A 27,098-nucleotide genomic window follows, 5' to 3' on the forward strand; every position below is an offset into this window, starting at 1 on the left:
TTTCAGAGAGAGTTAATAGAAACAATCAAGTCACAGGACTGCTGCTTATCAGTACCAGCCAGTATGAGGCTCTTCAGTTTAGCACGAAGAACTTGGTCTTTGGGAGAAAAAACAAAAGGGGGGGGAAAAAAAAAAAAACATGGAGATGAGACATCTTTGTTCTCTAGCATAAACTTTCTTAATCTTGATGTCTATCAATCTATTTTCAGTTTGAATAATAGATGAGTTCAGTCCTTTGTTTCAGAAATCTGACTATTGTCTGAATGGGTTCTCCTTACTTAAGGCATTTTAAGACCATTTGTAACCACTGCTATTTTAGCTTCTGGATCCTTTCTTTTTTCTCATCATTTTCCATAGAGACACAGTCCTAGATGAGATTTAAAACTAGCTGCATCCTCCTAATTCAAAAAGTTGTTTACTGTCTTGGGATATCTTCTCGTTAAGCACTACCAAGAGCACACCAAGTATGCCAAGGTGGTACAAGCAGTGGGTATTAAAAAGAGAAATAATTAAAGTGTATCTTTATAAAAAGTAGGAGGGAGAAAACAGCACATGTAGGTTTTTTTTACCCTGTATATTACTGCATCTTGTGTACTCTCTCTTATGCAAAAGAGTATGTAATCTTTTAAGAAACATGACAATCTGCCACTTTCTGTTCATGTAATTGGGATCAACATATGGTACAAGAGAAAAGAAAAACATTTGTTTATTAATTTAGATCAAGTTACTAACTCAAACCACTAACAGCATTCGGAATTAATTCCACATCAATTGACCAAACACCTTAATAGAGTAAAATTATAACATAATTTCACTGAAATGCTGATCATCTGCTGCAGGGGTGCAGAGTAATATGTAATAAAGACAGAAAGAAATACGCAATAATTGGGTGACACAGATGACATCATACGAAACGGAAAGTCAGTGACACGTGGATGTGTAAGACAGAGCTACGTGAAACTCCGTTTCATAAAATTCACACAGTGATGTGGAGTTTTGGGGGTGTTTGTGAAACTCATCAAACGGTAAGTTATGCTATTTACATCAGTAGGTGAAGCTTTCTACTGAAGCAGTAAAATACCAACCTCTGGGAAAAATCAGAATCTTCATTAAGGTCTTTCAAAAGAAAATGTACTCATTTGCCATTTATTTTGGAAGGAAAAATGTTTTCACAATGAGAATGAGGCATTACTTCTTTACCATTGAAACCCAATTATTTTTAGCCAGGAAAAAAAGGTTACCTCAAGATGAAATGAGTATTGGTTTTATCTGTTGCTCACTGGCATTTCATTTTATTTCATTTTTATTTTGTTTTTTATGTTTTGAGTGAGAAGCTTTTCACAGTTCTTGTAATGTGGTACCAGAAGATGAGGGGCCAAAATTTGTACGTGTTTGCGGTATAAGAAGCCCTATGTACTTTGCTGGGGTACGTATATAAGGCACTCCTGATTTCTGCACTGTAAAGGACATAACACTACTCCATCATAATAGGTCAGGTCTCACCTTCCTGAGAGTATGTAAAACAATACATCTTTTATGTAAAATACATGACCTTTGACATACGATGTGCTCTTAGATTAGCAACAATAAAGGCTTTTATCCTGCTTTGCTGCAGGGGTTATCTTGGATTTGACACTTTAAACCTCTCTTCATATTTCTCTGGTTTACAAATTTTCTGGGTATTTGGCAGTCAGATCCTTATTTTGGCAGTATTTTGCAAGCAGACTTCATTTCTACCCTGAGTCTTCATGATAGCGAATGAACCATCTTAAAATGTACTTTTTAAGGAAACTGCTGAAAATTACAGGTTTGCATAAAACGTGCATACAATATCTCTTTTGGCAGTGCCGTAAAAGGCAGGTAACATTTTCTAAACACATTTGTCATATATGAACTGAACACGCTCCAAGGAAACCCGGTAACACTGGCCCACCATTAGCTGGTGGGAGACCAACGCTGCTACTGAGAGCAACACAAGTGGAGTCAGGGCTGAGGAGGATTTCAGCTCTTCTCACAAATAACTCCCTGATTGAAATCTGGACTGCTTTCATTTCTGGTTATTTAAGTCTTGCTACATGCTACCTGGCTTTCAAAAATTTGGATAATATACCACTGAAGTTAAAATGAGCAGCAGAGACAGCTGTTCCCACCTGTGAAAATTTCTCATTAATAGTCTAAAAGTCAAGTATCTCAAAACGTAGAAACACAAATACAGACTTTCCTCCTGAAAATGTTTATATGGGTGAGAGAATTGATGTAGGCAACACACATTCCTTCCATCATGCTGTCTTTAAGATAAACACAAAGTACCATCAACACTCTAAGTGTGCGTGTGGAGCAAACAAAGAAAAAATCCCATCCTACCAAAGCAAGACACTTCACTACACTCATATTTTCCCCCCAAGGAGATGATTAAAATAGAAAACCAAACCGCAAACAAAAATCCTCTTTGCGAGCAGCAGTGGTCCTGCTGTCTCATGAGTGGAGGGAAGGTCTCCAAGCACCCATGTCCCCTCAGCTCGACTGGCATCCCACACAGGGAACTGTCTGTGCAAAACTACATGCCCTGCTCAGATTTTACCAGATCCTCCTGAAAATGTGAGGTTTGTTCGCCGACTGCCTCAGTTTACTCACCAGCAAGATGGGTAAACGCTTTTTTAACACATTTTTAAATCCTTGGATACAAAGACTTTTAAAAAATAGCTGGTTTTGGCAGGATTTTGGAAAGACAAGTGGGAATAATCTTAAAAAGATCATGACCTGAGCCAGTGCCATACCCTTTTCAGTTGACTTTAAGAGAAAGCCCCCTTATTGCTCAGGATTGGGTCCCACCTATTCACCCAGTACCAAGGGACCAGACAAGGATATCAGAGGCTTTGCTATTATACCTGCTGTCGGGCTGGACCTTGTAACTCTTTTGATCCCACAACACTTATTCGACTTAGTGGTCTCCTCCTTCAGGGCAGGGAGGTCATTTCGGGGAGGCTGCAGGATGGAGCCCTATCTCCAAGTGATTACTGCAAAGCCAAATTTAACCAATAATATAAAGACTATGCAGAAATAGAGAGCGTTGCAGAATGAAAATCTACTTAAAAAAGTAACATTTTTACTAAAATCTAAATGAGAAGAGCCTTGGGTATAGCCAAAAATAGATTAACAAAGACCTTGATCCCACACAAACTGGTGGTGAGTAATTTTACACAGGAAAGTAGAACACCAGTTGAGCTGCACCCCTGCTTAGAATTAAGCACATACATTTTTTTTGCCAGTGCCCCAGCCTTGCGAAGCCCACAATTCATTATCAGGAACCTAAAGTAGCAAAGGTATCTCCCCTTCACTACCTAGAAAGCACACTTTTTATTAACAACAACAACAACAACAAAAAAAAGAGAGAGCGCACAGGCACACACACGATAGCACACAAAAAAATTATCTGAAATTTGATTTCTATTCATTTTTCTTATGTAAGACCAGCTGAAATATATTCAATGTGTCTGATTAAAATATTTACTACAAGACTTCCTGAAAGCTTTAAAATATCAAACTTGATCATCAAAATAAGCATTTCTGTGCAGTAATTTCTTCTAAACAAAGTGAACCATAACCATCTAATACAGCTGTTTCCTTCCCTTCAAAACTCCCTGAGTCACATTCAACTGCATACAGGCTGAAATATGAAATATGTCCTACTATTCTCATAATTATTATTTTCTTGTCCTGTGCAGGAAAAGATGCAGTCAATGATTTTGCCAGCTGTACATTTGTAAGAGGGGGGAGGAAAAAAAAAGTAAAAAAAAAAAAAAAAAAAGTTTTTCATTTGGTATTTGGCTAATCCCAAAAATACAGGATGTACACTGATCATGAAGAGCAACATCTGGTATCAGGCAGGCTTGTGGGCCCAATCCTGCACACAGGTTACTCTTCTCACCCTGTGCACTCGGTTGGGTTACTTGCACTAATACACACAAATCATATGTAGAATTGCTCTGAGGATGGTCAGTAGCTGTCTGTTCAGTTTTGTTGTACCTGTTTTATCTTATTTTTAAAGAGGTATCCAGCAACCTAAAAAAATCTATTAAACTAAATATCTTAAGTAATCTGAGGGAGAAATATTTTTTCTGACCATTATCAAGGTGGCTACTTTTTATCGTGCAGCGTATATTAAATCTCAGGAGGCACGGCAGAGGAGATTTTTCTGTACCAGGAGTCATTATCACCTCCTCAGAAAGTGAAATGCAGGTGAACAGTAAAACTGCGAGGGACCAAGTGCACTTCTTCCACCTCGCTTTGAAGAGGGGGAAATGGATTTGGTACAGGCCAAAACACAGGGATATTAATGCTCGCTACCTTGCTGCTTCTCGGTGGAAGGAGGGAGCAAATCGTACTGTATTTTCATTTTCAGTCATTAGCAGGCTGTTCAGAATCTCTGGCTGGTGCTTATTATTTATTCTAAACAGAAATAAAATAAAATAAAAATAAACAACAGCACGAGGACAAAGCTACGCACAGCACATTTTCTGTTTCAAAATAATATTACCTTTCAAGTCCACCGTAACCTTGGAAAAGAATCACTCGATGTGCGCCAATGCTACGAAACTAATCGCAATCCATTCCTCCCCCGCTTTTTAATAGCTCTTATAGGAAATATGGGTACAGTTAATAGACAAGTTAAGAACAGCTCGCTTCCAATACGGAATTTGAACCGCGACTCCAAGTCCCGCATCTTTTAATGATGGATTGGTTATTTGCCTCACGCGAGTCACTTTGCATAACAGAGCTGGCCCTCATTGAATTCATCAGACGTAAAGCCCATCAGCGTTCCCAGAAAGTATCAGACCTGTCAGATGCCCCATCAAACGGCGAGAGGCCATCTCCCTGGCGCTGAGAGCCAGGAGATCAAACGCTGCCGCCCGTTTGGCGCTCGCCACATCTTCCCCCCGCCTGAAAACCACGCTCCCTGCCTCAGCGCCAGCCTTCACCGTTCCGTGCCTCGGCAAACTTGACCTCACCGAACCCAACTCGCGGGAGGAGCACCCCCCCGTCCCCCGAGCACCCTGGCGCAAGGGCTGCAGGTGCGGGGCCGCCGGGATGGCCGCCGGGCGGCCGCGGGCAGCCCCGCCGCCCCGGGCCCGCTACTTCTCCGGACTCGCGCGGGTCCGCCCGGCGCAGCCAGGTCCCGCGGGGAGCCCGGCGGGTCCCCCTCCACTCGCGAACGTCCATTTCCACACACACACACACACACACCCCGCCGCCGCCGCCGCCCCGCCAGCGCCGTGACCTGCGCGCTCTCCCGCCCGCTTCACCGCCACCTCGGCTCCAGGCCGCCCCCGCCGCGGGCGCCCAGGCCGCGCCAGCCCCCGCCGCCGCCGCCGCCCCCCGAGCCCGCCCGCCCGCCTCTCCTCAGCGCGGGCAGCGGCGGCGGCGGCCGGGACTCCGGGCTCTTACCTGACAGGCGAGCGATACTCTTGGTCATGGTCATGTGAAAATATTTCCGAGGTATCCTTTAACAGCCTTTAAATATTGAAGCCTAAAAACAATATTTGCTGTTTTACCTTTGAAGCTTGAACAAAAGCTTTGTTTTAGCATTTACCTCGGTGTGCAATAAGAGTTAATAATCAAATCCGTCCCAACCCCCACAAATGTTAAACAAAAAGATAAAAGAAATGCAAATAGCTATTGTCATGGAAAGTTAAAGTACCTGTCTGTATTTTTAAGTGAAAACTATTATCTCTATCAATCAAAATTTAAGAATACAATAGCACTAATCACACAAGGTGCTTTGACTGAGGTACTTTTCCTCATAAAAAGTTTTTTTTTTCCTTTTTTTTTTTTTTTTTAACCGGTGCATAAAAGTAATACACTTACAATTAGATACGGTATTTGTAATTTTGTTATTAAAAACCCTCAGCAGTCTTATTGTTAATAAATGCCTCTGAGTCTGTAGGCTGATTTGTACCCAAGACCAAAGTCCCTACATATTTTAATAAGGTTGGTGAAATTTTATTCAGATTCTCACACTTTCCAACATGTGGTGGAACAGCACACTCTTCTGTTTGAGAGGAGTTACTCAAACGAAGGAAATAGTTAATTGGTAACCAAAACTACTACTTCTGGCCTCGCTGCACATTTTCCACATTTCTCCAAACGCTGTCTGTACTACAACCGCCTGCTTTGAAGACGTGCCCTTTGTCATCTTTTCTTTAATTTTTGATACCAGTTCCCCCTCATCGGACTCTGACGTTCTCCTGATACAGCCTACATTACACACACAGGATACATACATTGTGCAGGCACACCGCGTGGATTTTCTCGAAAGTCATTTTTAAAACTAATTTGTCCAGGCTGAATCAGAAACCGAGCTGCGCAGTTAATAAGTGCAAGAGCGAGCGACAGTAATTACGCTTATACTGAAAGAAAGAGCCCGCGATTAAAATACCTATAAGTAAATAGTTAAGCCAGGATGCCATTATGCAAACTCTGCTCTCAGGGAGGGATGTCTCCCACACTGAGGAGCAATAGGACTGTCATTTTTTCCCCCTGCAATATCAGGTTTCCTTACTCTACAGTTCTGGTACTCTGCATCATGGCTAACATCTCTAGTGTGCTATTAATATCAATGAAGAGACGATTCAATTTCCACATAAGAAAAACCTTCCTATTACAGCGCAGACATTCTAGTGAGGACCCTTGCGAAGGAAACAATAAAGACCAGAGGGTTGGTGGTTTTTTTTTTTTTTCCCCTCCTCCTTTTTTTTTTTTTGCTGCTGCTTTTGCAGTTCTGCGTTGCACACTGTTTGAAAGCTTTTAGCTAACAATGGAAGCATTATCTTCAGGATAGTTACAAAACAGGATTTGTTAGTACAAAGAATAATAACACCGAACTCATTCCCCCCCCCCCCCCCGCAAATACCTGTCTATTGCAATACGGCATTTAGTACTTTATTCAGAAGTATATTCTAGAAACACCTGTATTCTTGATCTAATTCCCTGCAACAAACTCCCTCAGCGGACCAGGTTTGCTTAAGGAAGTTTGGACGAGTAAAAACAAACCAACCAACCAAACATTTTGTGCATTTATAAAATGGAACAGAAACAAAAGTATCTTATCCTACCGGAGTGCAAACTTACCCATTAATGAGGCAGAAAAAGGCTTAGAGCTGTACAGTAATTCCCAACCAACTGCAGAAAGTTGAGAGTTTGAAAACACTAAAGCACTTTTGACTATCCAGCCTTTCTGTGCTTCAACACTGGCTGCAGTGTAAGGAAGGACTGAAGGTATGTGGTCTAAACACAACAAAAGCCACTGCCTTACTGTAGATTAAATATGCAGGAAGAGGCCCCTTTGCATAAACACAAACACTCAGCAAATGAGTAACTGGCTCAAATCAGACGCCTGCTGTGCATTCTACCTGTCCTGATCTCTGACAAGCTACACAGCTTGTTTAAGGGGATAGGAGCTACAAAATCAAATCAAATCATAGCGCTAAACGCTTTGCTCGTATAATAGTAAATAACAACAGCTCCAACAACTCAACGCCAAACGTTCATTTCTAATCTAAGCATTGCTCTGGCAAGGAGCTGAATCGTGTGCTGTGCCCGCTTTGGCTCAGCCACCCATCTTGCCAGAGCAGAAGAAACACAACCAAACACCACCTGTAAAATTCATTTTCATTAACTGTGCTGAAATCCAATACGTTCCTGGCCCGGTCTTTTCTTAATGAGGATTTTAAATTAATACAGAGACTTTTGGTTGAGTTGACAGATTAAATCTGAATTTGCTTTTACTGTCCCTGTTTTGTTTACTACATAGAAGACATTCCACACCCACACCTATTTTAGCGGTTCTGAATCACTGCATAATGCGCACCTATTTACTAGTTTATTTGGGGAAAAGGAAGAAATTTCTGAAGTTTCCCTTAAAAACATTATTTTCAAAATACTACTGTCATAAAACTACCCCTCCAAACTATATTTACTTCAAAAAACAACTAAATTAGAGACTCTGATAACCACCGAGCACCTCTAAGCATTTATTATTATAATTGAATATACATAATTATATACTGTGATTTACTCTTGCTTCTAGAAAAATAAATTATTTTTCAGTCTCGTTTATCCTTCCATTCCAGAAATAGAACGAAGCAACACAATTTTAAAGCAATTGGAATTCACCAGTGTCCCTTCCTAACTTAAGGAGTCACATCACATTGACCTCTTATTGTAAGTCCTAGCTACATGTTGGTTTTGGTAATTTAATTATTTTTTAATAACTTGCAGTATTAAATGATTGCTATTGAAACACAAATATGATTATACTCCTCTGCCTTACTCTCTTGTGCTCCAGACTACAGCGTAGCATGGACGACACAACTGCGTCCGGCACCGAAATTTCATTCTGAAAGAGCACTTACATGCAGGCAGACACAGGGAAGATTTGGGCTTTCAAAGATGCAACACATATTTACTGGATTCTCAAGCATGTGTCACAGATTATTTCAAAGGATACCGGATATAACTCACAGTTTTAAAGCGGATCGAGCATGTTCAGTTCCACTGAGCACTCGTACAGTATGGAGGGAGTTTCTACTTTTCCTTGGATAAACTCACCACGTCAAAGCACAATAAAATCGCTAACATGAGCTAGTCAAGCCTAACAGGATAAAAATCCTTCACGAAAGAATCCTGCAAGAAATTTTAGAGCCCCTGTATCATTCACCATTTTTACATTGAAATGACCTTCCAAATAAGGTGTCAGATAATACGGTTCACATAGATGATAGTGATCTAACCTTGATGCAAATAAACCATAGAACAAAATTTAATCAGTATATCACTGTGTAAAAGCCTTTGTCCATCCCAATGGAGCTTCTAATGACTGTTTTGGCAGTTCTGGCTGGTAGTTATGCCTCCCTGCTCATATATATCTCATACTGGTTGAGCAAGCTAATGGAACTGCTGTTAGTGGAATCCAATATTAATACCCTGCATCATGCAAAACTGGATGCAACTGAATATATTATACAATTACAGGTAGTATCTAATTCCGTAGGTATTAGATACTGGGCTCTAAATTAATATTTTAATAGAGAAAGTGAAATAAATACTACATTTCAGGTAAGATATCTATGAACTCTGGATCTGCCAGCCTTCCTGCTGTAAGCCTACTCTATACTCACGCAGAACAGACATAGGACCCTGACAAAAATTGGCAGGCAAGCTTTAGATGCTGAGTGACACATACTGATGCACAGAGTCAAAGATGTCATCTTCATGCAAGCTCCACTAGTTATGAGCTTGAGAAAAAAAATGAAACACAAAAAACCCCCCACAAAACAAAACAAAAAAAAGGGGGGAGGGGGGCGGGTGAGAGTGGAGCGAGACCTCCAGAAAATAAACAGGGTGTACAGTTTCAAAGGCTACAGACACAGACATTTCATTGTTCAAGCCAATTATCAGTGGAAAATAATAACAACAGATGGATTCAGAGTCACTGACTTTTCATATGCACTTCATCTCTGCACAACAGATGATGAAATGCGAGAGCTATCTCGGAAAGGCAAAACATCTTTCAGTAAAAGAACTCTATACTCCAGATGGGGACCTTCTAAGGCAGCTGATTATCTTCTTATAATGTTGTAAGATAGACTTACTAAAACATTTCAAGAACTGATCAGATAGGATGAGCACAATGGCATCATTATGAGGAGCAAGTTGCTTCAGCCTCAGACTTGCAACTAGTCAGAGATTTCAGTAGGGTCAGAGCTGCTCGTTCCCCATTTTCGCAACAAGTACCGGTTCCAAAAAGAAGGGCCCGAAGCTGCTGCTTGCAGCCTGGGCAAAACAGGGGGTCGGCTTTGCCCGGGGAGGGGATGCAGGCGCGGGGCCGCCGAGTCAGCGGCTGCATGAATTGGTCCCCAATAAAAGTCCTGCCGCTGCGAGAGGGGCGAGCCCGCTCGCCTTCTGCAAGCATGCCGTTTCACACGGGGACAAAGGCAGAGGACAAAACCTATTTACAAGCAGGACTGTTTCCACTATAATTGCTAGATGTAAAGGGACCTCGTCATCCAGGGGCCTGCAGCGATGTAAATGAGGAGCAACCTCAGCTGAGTCAATGGAGTTACACCCACGAAAACTGGTGTGAGGCACAAATAAGACATAAATTCTTTCTTACAAAGCCTTTACAAAAACTCATCTTTTTATGGGAAATAAAAATTTGCTTTCAAAGGGAAATAACAAATACATGTAAATTTTGGTGGTTCCGGTGATAAGCAGTTCCAACAAATGTCACAAACACCCAGTGAAGAACCACCTACCTAGCACAACCTTCTCCCACTCAACCTGAATACCACAAAGTATGTGTTTTTGATCACATGAATCAGGTACACCACAATCTCAAAACTTTAAAAAAAAAAAAAAAAAAAAAGTAGTGGAAAAATTAGCTCATTAATCTTTAAGACAACATTTCTTTAATGGAAGAATACTACATAAGTAGCACATTAAAACTAACTGGTTGCCATTTCCACAGTTTCTTCTCCAAAACACCGCAATGAAAATTTAAAAAGCAACACGCTCTGTAAATCAATATCACATACTGAGGGGTAGCAATACACAACACACACACTGAACTTGCACTTACTGCTAATTTATTTCACAAGTTACAAAATATTTCTTAAGTAGAGGGCTGTTGGCTTCACAAACGCAAAGGGGAGAGATGAGTTTGCGGGCACAAAGCACAGCATTTCCCCTCTTTGTGAAGTACTTTGTCAAAAGTAAATTCACAGGGGAACATACGAGCAAAGAGTAAATTTTGCCCAGGGCAAAATTCTGCAACTGCTTTAAGAAGCAAACAAGAACACAAAAGATGTGTAATACAACCATCTGGCTCTATTCATGCTATATCAATAATCCCCAAAATTTATCCCCACCCCCTTAATCAACCCACACTGATGCCACAAAACCAAATGGCATCACTTATGCTTCCTGCCCATCACATTTTGAAATGATATTTAATATGCATACAGTACATATTTGCATGTTAATCAATTTCTTTAAGAAAAAAAAATATTTTTGCTTCTTGAGCTATTAGTTCTGCTTTTGCTACTTATTCACACTGGGATCTCTAAAACCACCAAGAAAGTCCTTGTGGTAAAGATACTCTCATATCGACACAGCGTCTCAGGTATCAGGATAACGTACCGGTCAAAATTTCAATCTCTTCTTCTCTCTAGTTTTGTGTCACAGTGTGAAAATAGCAGAGGGTGAATAATAATGTGCCAGCAAAATTAGCTGTTCAAGAAACACGGGTAAGCAATCCGTTTTGAACTCGAGGTTGGATGTATTTCTAAGCATCGCCCTATTTGGGATGCAGGGAAGCAATTACGCGGCGGGGAAGTGGGATATCCTACGTGTCTTTTCCATCTAGGATTTTGAATATTTGCACCAGTTATTTCAGGCTGACCCCCATCCAGGAGCCGGCCTGATCGTGAAGGAGGAGGAAAATGGGAAGCTCCTGGCCATGCATGAAGGACAAGCCTCCGATGTGCGTTGGCTGCACAGCCGCTCTCCCTTCCCACCCCAAGCCTGTGGTGGAAGACCACACCGGGATGGACAGACAGAAAGACAGCCATGTGAAGTGACCGAAAGGGCGGCTCCACAATTGTTTGGGGTTGGCTTTGTTCTTGAGGGAAAATCACCCGCGTAACCATCATGATTCATAGCGCGAGCGTGCGATGTGAAACCGGTACCAAAAACAACACTTCAAAGATGGTCTCTCTCCGGCGCTTTGGCGACCGACGGCCATGGCCCCGGGCGCTGACTCAGAGCTCTTATTCTTAATCGACTTTTCTGCAACAACATACCCCAGCCCAAACCCTGCGTCTACCCATGGCCGCGTCTGGCTGGCTGGCACCTTCCCCGTGCCAGGGAGCTGCCCGGAGCGGGGGGATGCACACCATGGCATGGATGCTGCCCCACGGCCAGCAGCGCTTCTTGCCCTCCTGTAGCATGAACATATGGTTGTTACATAGGGAAGAAGAAATACAAGCCCCAAGCACTCATGGCATAGGTGGAAATGTTTTGCAACTATTTTCTTTGGAAATAAGCGTATGTATAGCGGTTATGTCTGGTCCTACATCCAGACTACCAACCTGAGATCACAAACACTTTGTTAATTTTTTTTTTTTAATTTTTTTTTAAATCCATTTTTGGATTGCTTCTGCTGTTTCTACGGCTTGACTTGTACGGCCTCTTTGTAAGAATTGAAAACAGGTCTCCCACAAACACAGGAATGGGCGAATGGTTTAGAGAGCTAATCCACACCTGGGCTACGTAAAAGGGGCTCATATTTTCCAAACAGAAACACAACCCCTTTTATATATGAACCAGATTTGGATCCAAACGCTAAACCCTTCACCACATCCTACGTGGGGCTCTGCAACAGTCAAGGGGAGCGGTGGTGGGTGGTGGCTGCGCCCGCGCTTCTGCGGGGGCACTGGCTCCATCCTGATGGCGAGCCATGGACGAGGAGTCGTCGCGACCTTGGACTTGGGCGCGAACGGCAGACCCGTCCTCAGTTACACCACGGCTAACGTAGGGTAATCCCCATTCCGCGCACGCCTCTTACAGAAGAATCTGGCCCTGTCTCGTTACTCTTGTTAGAAAAATGAAGGCTGTGACAGAAAATAGCTGAGAACTACATCTTGCCGATGCCAAAATACAATAATAACATGTTCAAAGATTTAATTTAGAAGACTACAAAGTCTAGCTCATACATCATAACACCTTGAAATAACACTTTAAGGTCAAATCCTGTGCATTTTTGGAAACCACCAAAACATAATGAAGTTTTACTTAAACACAGCATTTACATTTATAACGCATTTCAGATTCTTCAAGTAAGCTAGACCACATGCTAGGAAAATGTACTTCCCACAACATACAAATTAAGTCATGTACAGCCTTCCCTCCGCAGGCTGAACGGCCACCGGCACAAATGGAAGTCCTGTGTACGGATCAAAGGCAGCATGTGGACCTCAGAATATGATATTTTTTTTTTATTTTGTTTTTAATTGGCAAAACATCAAATCCCACTAGTAGTTTATTTTTGTTGCCTTCCTTGCCCCTTTTCTACCTCTCCCACTTATTTCACAACGGAACATTTTTAAACCACTAGAAATCTTTGTGGCAAAGATGATGTCATACTGACACAAGATCAGGTGTGAGGTATGGTATGAATAAATACTTATCCGCAACCACATTTAATTTTCAATGGTTGGGCATCAAGAGACAAAGAAGTTCTTATGCAGACATATTAACTGAGGATTTAATTTTAAATGGTCTGCATTTAAAAGAGCAGGAACAACGCACAGCACAAGCCTGGAAGAAAAAAAAAAGAAAACACAAAAACCCAAAACCCCTTGCACCTTCCTTCTTGGTTTTGGGAAAGCAATGCACAGCTCTAAAACTTACTGCTCTTCACAGTAATAAATATATGGCGCTTGATTACTTCGTCTTCTAAGTCACCGACACCATGCAGGATAATTGTACTTTATGCACTGCTAATAAAAACTCCCCCTATGAAAATAAATATGTATTTTACAGTAATCAAGCAGGAACTAATTCTGTACTTTTTCACAAGTAGCCATTTACTTTGGCACTGAATGGTAATGTGTAGTAGAGAACGCAGTATATGCTTTAACCCAAGAAAAATTAGACTTGAAAATTAATACACAGTGAAAGACAAATTTAAAGCAGCCTTCTTGTGTTCTGACATAAGAATATAAAAATGACACGAGCAACTAAAGATTAGTTTACATACTTTTCAATCACAGCTGCTGCTCAGTAACCACAATACCTTTAAAATGACATTCTACCGAAACAGATACAGTTTGGCTGCAACAGCGGCTAGATACGGTTAATGTGAAATTAAAAGGGCATTTTTTATTTACACACATCGTACAGCACTGAGCCCCAGCACAATTACAATGGAAAGATTTTTAGCATGATTAATTTAGAAATAATCTAGTGATAAATAGAGTGCATTGCAAGTGATTCTGCCAAGCAAATTTTTATCATCAGCCTTAGATGTCAAAACACAGTTTCAGGGACAGAGAAAGAACGAGTCACATCTTCTTGGTTAATATTTAATTGGGTGCTAAAGATTCCTCCTAAGGACCTCTGAACCATCACTGACAGCCCCACAAGATGTGCCTATCTATGAAACAGATACCAGCCCTTTCTGTATAAACTAAAATAACACTAAATTTAATCAAACCATTCAATTAATAAATCACCTCAGTGGACATTGCAGCCCAAGCCCTGTTTAATTACATAATTTTAAAAATATTTGCACACTGCAGCCACTAAGATTGGCTCTGAGGTTTCATAATACACACTTAACACTCGAGTTGGAGAACAAATTTATTTAATAAATGCAGAGCTAAGTGCAATAATGCCACTCCACTCAAACTGCAAAATCACTTAGCATATCCTGCGAGAAAAAGCAAATAAACTTTTTCCCCGTTTAAATGCATGTCACTGCTACCGCTGGCTCTGGCAGGAGCCAGCTCCTTTCTGCCTGCGTTTGTGCAGTCGGTGGGTTGCCCGAGCCCGGGAAGGGGGTGGGAAAACGAGGGTCCCCCTCCCGTGGCGCAGAGCATCCCTCCGCTCAGCCTGCACGCTGAAGCCCTGGCCTCCCTCTCCTCGCCCTCTGCCTCCATCCCTCCCTCCTCCCTTTCTCCCCTATTTCTCCCTCTGCGATGCTCTTCTGCCCTCTTTCCCCCGTGTTCTCTGCTGCTCGCTGGGTCTCCCCAGCCTCTACCGACGTGCTCCAGCTCTTCCCATTCCCAGCTCGAGCTCCTGCCCTCAGTTTCCCCCACCTGCTCTCTTTCTCACTGCCATGTGAGATAGCTGCGGTGAAAAAAGCTAGTTGAGGGAGGGGGGGAAAAAGGGCAAACAGGACAGAGGGAAGGGGCTGGGGAGGAGAGCCAGGGAAAGAGAACAGTTTAATAACGCCAAGCAGAACTACACAATTTCCAGCAACAGCAAGAGGCACTCCTAAGCACCAGGATGAAAAATAAAAACCACAGACCAAGTGCGTTACTTGAAGTGGGATTCAGGTTCTGGGATGGGTGTAACGCCTGTATCCGCAGGACAGAAGAAAACCGTGTTACTGCCATATATAACTAGGTGTGACAACACGGGAGAGAGGTTAAAATACATATGGACCAAGCGGTGGCCTTAAATGAAGGGGGGAAAAAAGCAAAGCTAAGGGTTTGTCACAGCTTAGAGGCACAGCTGTGTGCACTCGTACAGGCTCTGCATTCATTCATATAGAGCACAGCTTTCAGGTCCTGTGGTTCCAGCATGATTTTTGGACGAAAGTTGAGCCTTAAAAATAAATAAGTCTATATTTGGCCTGCCCTGGATACGCGAAGTTCTCAATAGTACTTTGCATAGAAACAATCTGAATTAATACAGGTTAAGTTTTCAAGATTATAATATTCTTTACCAAGCCAATGGATGCACCTCTAAAATTCACTGCCCTGACAAATAGTAGAGCTCTTGAAAGTCTGCTTGTATTAGTTTTATGGATCTATTCTACTGCTTAAATCAGGTCTCATTAAAATTACCATCCACACAAGTTCTCCCACTGGGAAATCTACATGCCAGAGCTACTCCAGTTCCGCAGGCGGTGCTCGGAGGGGGTTGCATATTGCAAAACAGCTGCGGACATGGCGGGGGAGAGGACGGGGAGAAGAACAAGAGGACTTCAGGACAGCAAACAAGTTGCTCCTTACCCTCCTCTGATTGTAATCAGTGCAGCTTCTGCTCAGGTGGTGCAAATGCATCCGTGACAAGAAATGCTACTGCCAGAAATGAAACCAGGGGGGTGGTGTAAAAAAAGTGTCCCTCGGAAAGCCAAATCCAGTCTCAAACATCCATTTTAGTGCTGGAATGGCAGGCTAAATATGCAAACACTGCACCTGACAACTTACGCTAAAGCATATGATCTGCACACTGCCCCTCCAGTTTAATTTTTAATAGTAACAGTACTTAAATCTCAGCATTAATGTATTAATGTTCAAATGAATACAATTAAAGGTATCTCTATTGTCTCCAGTGCTAACGACCTGGAAGATCTCTCCACCCTTCATGTTTGCAGGGATTATTACAAATATATTCTGCAGCCGTTGTTTTGGCAAAGAAGCAAAAACCTTTGCCTTTTAAATATAAAGTAACAGGAATAATGAATAATATATCTTCTGATTTTTGTTCTGCCATGATATATATATAATGATATATAAAATGTTCATTTATTATTATCACACATCCTAGGAAGCAGACATGCAAAATTACTTTTTTTTTTTGTCTTATAAGGGTCATTTATCATACGGAACGTCCTCCAAATAGGTAGTCCTAAAATCTCAATTTACAAAGACATTTTTTAAAGCTGAATTCTTCAAACAGGGCTACTCTCCTGATGGTTAAAATAAAAACTTTATGATATTGAAAGAGCTGGATTTAAGGAGGGAAAAATCCTCTGCATTTTCTTTTAGAAGTTCCTGCCCCGACAAATTAATGTCTGCCTATTATTTTTACCTAAATCTTCCTGCATTTATTAGTAACAAAAGCACTGTGTGACCCTCTTTAGGCCAAGTTCAGAAAAGAAAAGCATTTACTAAGAGGGCATTAATTTTTATCGTAGCATCTGTGATCTTTGGGTGGGGAAAGGAAACACCATAAAAAACGAAGTCTGTATGTACAAACTATCAGTCAGATTTTAACACTTATGCAGAATAATGCAAAGCTTTATTTCTTTTTGATGTCAGCAGGCTTTTTTTTTTTTTTTTTGCATTCCATTTTTCAATATGTAAAATGACAAAATGCAAAAACAAAAACACGAAAATGTGCTTGTTAGGGCTGGCCTAGTTTTTTGAAACACGCACAAAAATAAAACCCACTCATAAGATCTTATTTTAATATGTAATAGAAGAATCTGGCAAACATTAGCCAGAATAAGTCTAGCCAGCGAACACAGACTAACATACTAGTCTGCTGCTGTGAAGCAAAATGGAAATTTGATCTTGTTCTTCCAACACACAAGAGCAGCATCTTCTACCTAAAGAGCACCAAAGGAACACGGTGTAGAGGTGTCTGCGCGGGGCCACGGCTGCCCGAGCAAACACCCTGCTCCTGCTCAGCTCCTCGGTGCTTACCACCGCCTAATCATCTTATTTGCTGTCAATTTGCAAACGAAGCCCCCTCAGTTGTCCCATCTCCAATCTCTCCTTTGCCAAAAGACGGGGGTGGTAAAAATAAGTCAAGAGTAAACACGTGCCTTTTCCCCAGTGCTACGTCCACGCTCACTCCAGCGTTGGCCGCTGTGATCTTGGCGAGCAAGACCCAGCAAAAACCAAGCAGCAGCGCGAAGCTCTTTTCACAAATTTTCTTTGTGCCCAAAATCTACTCCAAGTCGTGCAGCTTTGAAGCGGTACCCAGAGAAAGAGTCAGACGTAAAACTACCTCCAGGGGAAAAGAAAAAAAAAGATGATCAAGAAAGAAAAAGGGAATGGGAGAGCTGGAGTCAGCACGGCTAAAGACTCCGATGAGGAGGGAGGGGGAGGACAACTACAAAGCGCTTAATTATAAACCCAAAAATGTTAGAAAACCAATCTCACGCTAACAATTTGCGTATTTTGGGATTACCTACGGATGAGGAAGGTTCAGCTTAATCAGCTATCTGTGCGAATGGATCCCCAATGTGCTGGAGCTGAACTCAATGGACAATCCCGTTAGAGTGGAAAGAGCACATGAAACGCCCTTGAGAAATGTGGCTAATGCCACAAACACTGAGGAAACAACCGTTAATAAATTCTTCCATTTTCAGGCTTAGGAGGCAAAGGGCAAATGTTGAAAGAAGCAGAAGATGGGAAGGGCATGGCTACGCTTTATAAAAAGTCCATTTTATGTGTCACACATTCCCAAGGCTGGTCTCACTCCTCAGATTAAAAACATCTTTTTTAACCCACTAAAATAAGCCTCCCAAGAGGGAAACAGCTACATCTCTTCTTTAAGCCACCTAAACTTAAGATGTCTCTCCCTCTTCCAGGATAGGAGACAAGAGAAGAGAAGTCTCTACAAATAGAGAGAATAGAGTCTCTGTAAAAAGACGAATATTGCAAAAAGTCTGTATAAAAAAAGCTTGCAAAATGTATGAATCCATGTATCAGAGGCACTCTGCAGAACTCCTGTTTGGGCCTTCTCTTTTTGATCAATGCTGTCCCACAGGACGAAAGCTGCTCCCACATCCGACCACAGCACGACGGAGATTTACTTGGCCTCTCTCTATCTTGTATTTACCCAGGAAACATCCCGTGGACTACCACGTATGGAGAAAGTCGCTAGCAGAAAAATTTGGGGGTGGGTAGCCCCCCTAAACCAGGTTACACGCTGAGACAGACATAAGCTTGACAACTGCTGGAAGACCAGATCTCAACCTGCCACCCTTAAGCCACAGCCCACGCCGGGAGCTGTTGGGACGCAGAGTCAGGAGAAGGTCCACGTGGTGGGACGAGACCCGAGGAGCTCAGCACTGCCACCATCATCAGCCATAAGCAGCCTCCCAGACATCAAAGGCCCGTCAACAATACCGTGGGGCCCAATCCTATCAGCAAATCCTATCTTACCCATCCTTACCACTTAAAACACTTATCACCATGTGCGCGAGGACTCCGGAGCATCCCCACCGTCCCCCAAGGACCAAGCCTGGCTTCGGCGGCCGCCCTGCAGACCAGCTCCTCTCCTACCTGGGTTTGATCCAAGCGCTCAGGCAGCGCGCTCTTACATTTTATTCTCCCTCTCTCCCCGAAGCTTTGGCAACTGAAATCTATTATGATGTCAAAAGGTAGCTGACAACATAAAATGTATCCCGCTGAGTTGATGCCGCACGCTGCTAAATTTACAACAACATAAGTATCATAAAAATTATAAGAACTGCAAATTAACCACTGATTTTTTAGTTCAGTGACATAAATAACAGTAAAGATCTGGAAAACTTCCAAACATCTTTACAACTGTTTAATTTGTCAAAATCTATCAAGTGTATTTCAACCACAAACCTGTCCTCTGCACTGCATTAGTTTTCACGTACTTACACTGGCATCAAAGGCAACAAAAATAAAGCTTATGTAATTACTGTATTCTGATGCACCTTTCCAGTCACACATTTATTTCTGCTTTTCTTCCCCTGTACTACTTTGTTGACACTAACAGTCGGCAATGTTTTAAAAACATTCACACTAAAAAAGAAAAAAATCTCTACTGCTTTCCACCCCTCCTAGGTTTGCCCGGGATACTCAAGAAGGCACATTGCTTTGTTTGCCAATTTGACCGGTTTTCCACTCACGTGCTGTGCGTACCTCGCAATGCTTACGTCAGCAAACCCTTTTATTTACTCCTTTATTTGTGCACCAAGCTCTGCAAATGCAAAGCCACTTTTCCAGCAGCTGCAAGAGAGCAGGCAAAGATTAACAAAAATAATAAATTTTATAGGCTCTATTGCTTTTCCTGAGGGGGAAGGGGGAAGCTCATTTTTATATAGCTATTCATTTTGTATGGTTATATATCAATTATTGCCTTTTCCAAGACATAGATGTACTAAAAAGAGTACATTTCTTTCACAACCATTGCAAGACTAACTAAATTTGAAGTCCAAACGTGTTGAATTGATGATGTTACACGAAGTTAGGGTCTTTCTGAAAAATAATACTAAATGTGCTTCTATTATTTGACCACTCAGAGGCTGTGAAGCTTCCTAAGCCCCCGATGCTCAGCCTGCTAAGGGAGCTTTGGCCACTGGACCAACACAACGGCGGAGGGGTTGCCAGTACTGGCCCCAGCACAAACCAGTGCAGGCAATGCGCTTTTGCCTTTTGCAGAAAGAACTAGCCAAGATCTTTTGTATTTGTTGCCCTATCCACGGGTTAACACCATAAAAATTCATACACAACTCCGACTGATGTGAGGCAGTCGTTATATGCAAAAAAAAAAAAAAAAAAAAAATCAGGTAGACACCAAGAACTGACAAGGCTTTTCTGTCCTCTTTTTTTGCTTTTAAAAAGGCTTCTCATGGTACGGAGAAGGGCTTCTCCCTCTGAGCTGGCTCCGTTATCCTCAGGAGCCATTTTGTACTTTGCCTGTACTTAAAATGTAAAATATTACAGGAACCAATTAAACCTTCTTAGATAGTAGAAACTAATAAATCCCTCCCTCTAATAATACTAAAGTGCAGCTTGTGAGTGACTGAACAGAGAAAACACACTCGCTGCAGCTCCACGGACATAAAAGCCCATTGCAGGGGCCGACGAGGCGCGGGTTCACAAAGACGTGGTTACCAAACTATTCACGTGTGCTCGCTCGCGCCCGGCCTCGAAGCTTCATCTGCTCTCGAGAGCTGAGGGCCGATGTGCGTACCGATGTGTCCCCATCATCCCCACCAGCCAAGGCTTGGTGGCTCCATCGCTTGCGGACCGTAAGGGCGATGCAGCTCTGTCCCGTGGGCTGGCGGGCAGAGCGGCACAGCACGTTTTGCGAAGCAGGGTGGTATGTGCTGCGATGCGTTACACCACGCTGATTTCAAGACCAAATCTCGACCACGTTGGCTACGCGTATGGAAGCAGGAAAGGAAGCTGAAGGAGCGGGTTTGACACAATAGGTTAAACCCAGCCTCCCACTCCCAGTGAACTATACAGTAAATCTTTTTATACTGTGAGAGCAAAATAGAATTGCTTACCGTTTGTCTTAAAAAATAGGATTTATGCTTAAAATACAGAAAAACAACCCAGAACATAGCATGGCTCTAAAAATTAAGCATCCAGACATACAAGGAATTTTTTAATTAATTTTCCCACTGTGTTGTTTGCAAAAGCAGTACACTTAAATGGCCACAACTCCTTCAGTGACACCCAGAGGTACCATGCAAGTGCTATAGAATGGTGCAAGTAATTCAAAGTTCTTTGATTAAATCTAACATAATTGCACATAACTGGAAAAAAATCACAGCAAGTTGGCTTCGCATATTGCATTGCATAAATCAGAAGCGATTCCCACAAAATCTATCCTTTCCAGATTATTTTATCTAAGCAACATATAGCTGTTACAACAATTTTTGAGTGATTTTGATTCTCGTTGTGGTATAATGAGTAATGAAGAAAGCACGTTTTTTACTCTGGTTTGCACTGATGAGATGTGTTTCTTCTTTGACTAAACCCTCGGTGACTCAGTTCTGCCACTTCACAACGAGTTCTCATGTTTCCCTCTACACAGAAAAAAAAAAATAAGTCTTCAACTATCCCGTTCTCAGCTCAAACCGAAGGGAAGACCTTGAGAGCTCCTATAATTCGTGCTGCTCATTGCAGAGTAAGACCTTACACCAAGGTGTCGTGCTAACTTGGAGGAGTCCCAGAGCCAGCAAACAGACACCAGCACCACGAAACACTGCCTGAAGGCAGAAGTGCCCCAAAACTGCGTTCTCTGCAGGGAAAAGGAGAGATTCAATGTGAGCTTAAGGAACTTTTCTCACTAGATGCAGAAGAAGATGGGCTTGGCCAGAGTGACTCCCCTCAAAACTCAAAAGCTTAGCAACAGGCTCCTGCAACCATCTTTCTCTGATGTTCCCAGGAGGGGCAACCACAAAAACTGCTTCTTGTACTGAAAAGAGAACAGGCCTTTTTCTGTGCTCTGCACCAGATTTTCAGACTTAAGTTTCTCTTTCCAGTAATGTGCGATGCAAAGGCTCTGTGCTATGTGGGGCCTAATATTTTCAGGCCTGGAGACTTAATCACAATCTACTTTAATTGGCACACGGTAGTAAAGTATAAATATTAATAACATTAACAAAAAAAAAAAAAACAAAAAACTGATTGAGATGGCAAGCTGAAGACCAAATCAATAAATCAACAGTAATCTTTTTTCTTAATCACAGCAGCTACTCCAGCCTTTTTATTGATCTTTTTCCTTTTGCTTTATTTCAATATAATCTCCTGAATCTTGATTGAATTAGTGCAAAACAATTGCACACCTAGCCAGAATAAGCCATACTCTGGTTTTAAAACCCATCTTGTGGTAACAGCTGCACAGTGAGTTGTATGATGTTGTTGAGACCAACCTTTCATTTCTCAGCTTCTCCCTTCTCCTGGTGCTCGTCCCTGAATCCACAAACTGAACAATCCAGCAGATTGGTGGGCAGTCCAAATGTGATCTGTCTAGGAAAGAGGTAACCATGCTCGATCTGACCTCTTCCCAGGGACAATGATTTATTCATGTGTAGGTTTAAAGGAACCTTCATTTAACTGTCTTACTGTAATCTGAAAGCTAGTAAGAAAACCAAGCCATGTATCTTCTTTAGACGTATCTGTTGATCAAATATTTTACTCCGATGTTCTCTACAGCATCATTACGGTACTTGCACATGTTCACCCCAAGTATAAATCTTCAGCGTGTCCTACCTGCCTCTGCAGCAGCTTTCCTGGAAACGGCTTTATTGTGTTCTAGTAAACTTCACTCGTGTTATTTATTCTCCTTTAAAAGAGAAGTTACACTTCACTGTATTCGTTCCTAGAGAAGACAAGTTTCTGCCTATCAAAAGACAAGTTTACTGCAAGGACTCTTGTAATAATACTGATAATGGGTAGAAATTACACATTTTATATGGGAGAAGACAAAGCACTTCATGTTTTATAATAGTTGTGCTGATATCATAGTTTCACTAAACTGTGCTTTCATACAAAATTATAGCCTTCCCTCCTGAGTGACCTAACCTGCAACTATTTAGGATAGATATAATGGGGCATACTGTCAACTACAAATCAAGAGATGCACTGGCTTCAATGGAGATTTTGCAATTGACTTCCAAAGACTTTTAAAGTGACAATCTGACCCCATATTTGCAGTAAAGGGCTGAAATATGCTACGGAAAGAAAACAAAATCAGGCTAGAAAAAATCATGAAATAAAACTTTAAAAACTGGCAAAAATAACAAAGAGCCTTCAGGTTGCAAGCTGAAAAGGATCTCACATTTTAATAAACAGACAGTAATTACAAGTATTACTGAACAAAGGAAAAGGAAACCGAAACACGCCGAGAAAGATAATCAAGTAAGAAATGTGCTTATAGGATGCCAGTCCAACTGATTAAAGATCTTCAGAAAGCAGGATATCCCACCTAGAGCCGTTAATCCTTATCTGGATCCTTACACACCCACACCCCTGCCAACATCAGATCGGAGGATCGAGAATAGCAGCCCATCCTTCTTCCTTATTACTTCTGTCCCTTTCTTTTGCGTATGCCCACTGGTGCTACTCATCACAGCCCATTAAACGTATGCTACACAGCCTTCATTGTGCTTACATTAAAGCATGAGGGAAGCTGCAATCAGTAATTTTTTTTCCCATGTAAAACGAAGCAAGGGAAGAGATCCGAGGCTGAGTGTCTTTTCAGAAGCAGTAGGTCTCTAAACTGGGCGAGATACATAAACGATACGACACGACTCACGAACATCGTCTAGCAGGTAACGGCAAACAAACAGCAGTGGCTAGTTAATGATGATCTGCAATAATGTCGAGGAGACTTGTTACCGTGTAAGTAACCTGCCACACCGGGGATACAAATTGTCTCTGATTTGATAGCACCTACTGCGGAGAGGAGCGTTATCAATGTGCTAGCTTGCTCAGATAAATGGAGTCCTATTTCCCTGTGCTGCCGCTGTCAGTTTCTCCGGTCCGTCAGCCCCTTTCTTAAACCAATTGCTATTTTTATTACACTCCTTAAAATATGAAGCAGGAGACTCCTTTTCCCGAAATACACCAGGCTAGATAGATGACGCCTTTTAAATAATATTCTGTTCTTGCTGGCCCTGATCCTTGCAGTGTTGTTGCTTACTTTGGAGGGGGAAACAAAATAAAAGTGGCAAGCCATATCTCTCCATTCCAAAGGGAGTGGTTTCCCAAGAAAAGCATAGTTTTGTTCCCTTGCTATTTCCTTTCGGCACTGCAGACAAGCAGGCAGCAGACCCGCTACTAAAACTGACCCCAGCAGCTAGGAAACAATGCTCATATACGCAGAAAATACCTGCTGCAGTTTGAGGGCAGCAGGTGGCATTTGGGGGTGATGATCTGGATTGTTAATTGGACTTATCACTTCCAAATTCTGGTTTTGGTAGGAGGAAAGGAAAATTATCAGGAAACAGACTTTTTAAAGTCTAAACTTCGGCGAGATGCTATTGAAAAGGAAAAGAACTTCCAGCTTTATTTTAAGAACTGGAATTGCGTTTCCTGCTTCCATTGCTGTAGTTCTTCTGCAAAGGAAGTTGCCCCCAAGTAATGGATAAAATATAGAAAACCTTGTGGATTCAAAAATGTTCTCCCCCCACTTCTGTAAAAATAAAATCCAGAGGCTGGTAGAGCACACTGGTTTCACTGTAGAAGATACAATGCCAAAGAGGGGGGGGGGAAGTGCTCACTAATACAATAGGTCATTGTATTCTGAGATCTACCACATATGTTACTCCGAGGGCTCTCAACCTTAAACTTGGAAAGTCTAAGACAGTGGAGCCATGATATATAAAGTAAGACCCAAGTTCCAAATATTTGATTTAGCAAAGTAAATATGGTTGTTTTTATTGGGTGCAACAAGCATTTTTCAGAGAGTGAAGAATTATGGTAAACATCTGCTAATCATACTCACAAAAGAGGTCATTGTGTTTAAATCCAAGGTCATATTAATAGCTATATTTAATTAATAAAACCCAACAGTAATATTACCCAAGTTTCCAACAACGTCTGCTTCCTGACACTCAAGGACCTATTCATTAATGGACCACTTATATTGGTTTTTCTTGATATTGCTGCTAAATTCTTACAAAGCTTTTAGGCCATACAACAGAGGCCTGACTTAGAAGTAAACTGCATCATGTTATGCTATGTGTCTCTGGGGTATTATACCATGTGGACGTAGTTTGTGAACACATGCGGTAACAAAAATACTGGAATATGTGATATTCCATGAAGGTGGTCTTGCACTTCCAGGTTTCCAGGTCTTCTCCCATGCAATGGGATAGGTGAGAGCATCACATCTGCTTCTGAACTAGGAGATAATGTTCTTTGTTGAGTCATTCATTGCCTAGATATAAATCAGAGCTGCACCCGCATTTCATGAGAGCTTTTTTGCTTGAAAAGAAAGAAGGAAAAATCCTAGCTTTTCAAGAAAGGTTGGATTTCCTTCGTACTTCTAACCCACCCCTGGTTAAATCTGGAAGGGCAATTTCTCTATGTGTTTACAAGTTGCACAGCCCTGGTAAATTATTGCCCAAAGTGAGCCAAGCGTTTCGATAGTGCTAGTTCATTTTGCCTGTTAAGAAACATGCTGTTGAAACGTTGTTGATCTCAAACAGGAAAATTAAGCCTGGTTTTCACTTACTCAGGTGTTAAACAGCACAGCTTTTTTCAAATCTCAGGAGGTGTCCTGGATGAAACTGATACAAATGAGAAATGAATCAGATCTTAGATCTTCTAGTGTTCGATTGTTTAAATTTAAGGAAATGGAGCTCTATTGAAAAGTAGGTTTTCTTGCACACCCAGACTTCCTCATGTAACTGTAGTCATTGATGTTTATAGATTTTTTTTTTTTTTTCTGTGAAAGATAAATCTAGCTTGTTGCATGAAAAATCCTTGGATTCACTGATGTTTATTCACTGAATTTCCATATCCTTTACACTTGAAGTTATTTTCTCTTTTCCACAATGTATGTGAAAACCATGACATTTTATATATTCTACACAAGTTCCTCACACCATACTGCACTATCTCCATGTTATTATATATATTGCAGTAATGCCATTTCCAATTCATTACAAAACACTACACACTTTATGCACCAGATGTCCTAGCTTTGGTAGGACCGAGTTATTTTCTGCCCAACAAGTCTTGAAGGCAAAAATAGTTGTTCCTGTATCTTTGTATACAGCCAGGCCATTTCACCTACTTGTGTCAGACTTCCACCCCAGTATACATAGGTGCTTCGTCTTACCCTATTTGTAGGCAATTTGCCACTGAAGACAACTGTGGAAACCTGTGTTATGTACAAAGCCATAACACTGGCTAGCGAGTCCTCTGGTATAAAGAAATTTGGACACGAGAGGAAGTGCTGATAACTCAGTCCTCGGATGGCCCTCTATCTTTCATGGCTTCATGACAAACCAGGTGGATTCTCTCAACATCTCCTGCCCTTAATCTACAGCCTAAACATTTTCCAGAAGCCTGAATTTCTTCATGTGCAATATAACCTTGGCACAGGAGCAACAAAAGCAGCAAAAAAACCCACCCTATCTGCAGCTTAGTGCGTTGTGGGCCTGCAGCCCCCAAAACCTCTTGTCAGAAGCTGTTCAGCAAGCACTGTGCAACGCTCCTCAGCACCTCCTCATGATCCCGGCGACACATAGAGACCTTCTGACAAGCAAAAATGAACCAGAGGTATTTGGGGAGAAGTCCTTGACACGGGGAGCCAAGAGGGAGAGCAGCTGAAGGAGGACAGAACAGGGGGAGAAGAGAGAAGAGCTGAAAGCGAGACATTTTATCTTTTACCCTCCTTTGCAAATACACATGGGGACAGCAGCACCGGACACAGCCAGGGAACTATGAGCTCTCTAGATCGAAGCCCCCAAGTTCAGTTCCACCCCTGAGAACAAACTTCTACCAACTTAAGAATTTAAGGGAGGACGACACCAGGCTGGACTAAATTTAAGGTTAGATACCTCATACAGGCAGCCTCTTGGTGGAGCAGAAAGATAAAACAGCAGGTGAGTTTACACATAACTGCATAGCTTTGGGTAGTAAGTTGCAAGAGCATAAGTAAGTAGTGGGTAATAAATCTTAGGCTAAAGTAATTCATTAGCCATTTTGGCATCACACATGAAATGCATCACTTTGATCTAATGTATTTCAGTGCACTCTGCTATCATCTGCACTGACTGTGCTTTGTTGAGATGAAGGGCTTTTTAATCCAAATCAGAAAGTGATGCTTCTGCACTGATGCTCTAATTTAGG

General features: G+C 41.8%; 1 protein-coding gene across 9 annotated transcripts in view; it reads right to left on the reverse strand.

Annotated features, from left to right (window-relative positions):
* The window catches only part of FOXP1 (forkhead box P1), a 392,273-nt gene that overhangs the window by 227,975 nt on the left and 137,200 nt on the right, over positions 1 to 27,098 (reverse strand). The window contains exon 3 of one of the 9 annotated variants that reach the window (XM_030043701.2): positions 22,166 to 22,262. The exons of 7 other annotated variants lie outside the window; for them this stretch is intronic. The gene's annotated coding sequence lies outside the window, so the exon portion shown is untranslated. Of the gene's footprint in view, positions 1 to 4,347; positions 4,465 to 22,165; positions 22,263 to 27,098 lie in introns of those variants that run through there. One more of the 9 variants, XM_030043702.2, reaches the window with a different exon arrangement.

The sequence above is a fragment of the Aquila chrysaetos genome, chromosome 20 (genome assembly GCF_900496995.4).
Source record: "Aquila chrysaetos chrysaetos chromosome 20, bAquChr1.4, whole genome shotgun sequence".
NCBI lineage: Eukaryota > Metazoa > Chordata > Aves > Accipitriformes > Accipitridae > Aquila > Aquila chrysaetos.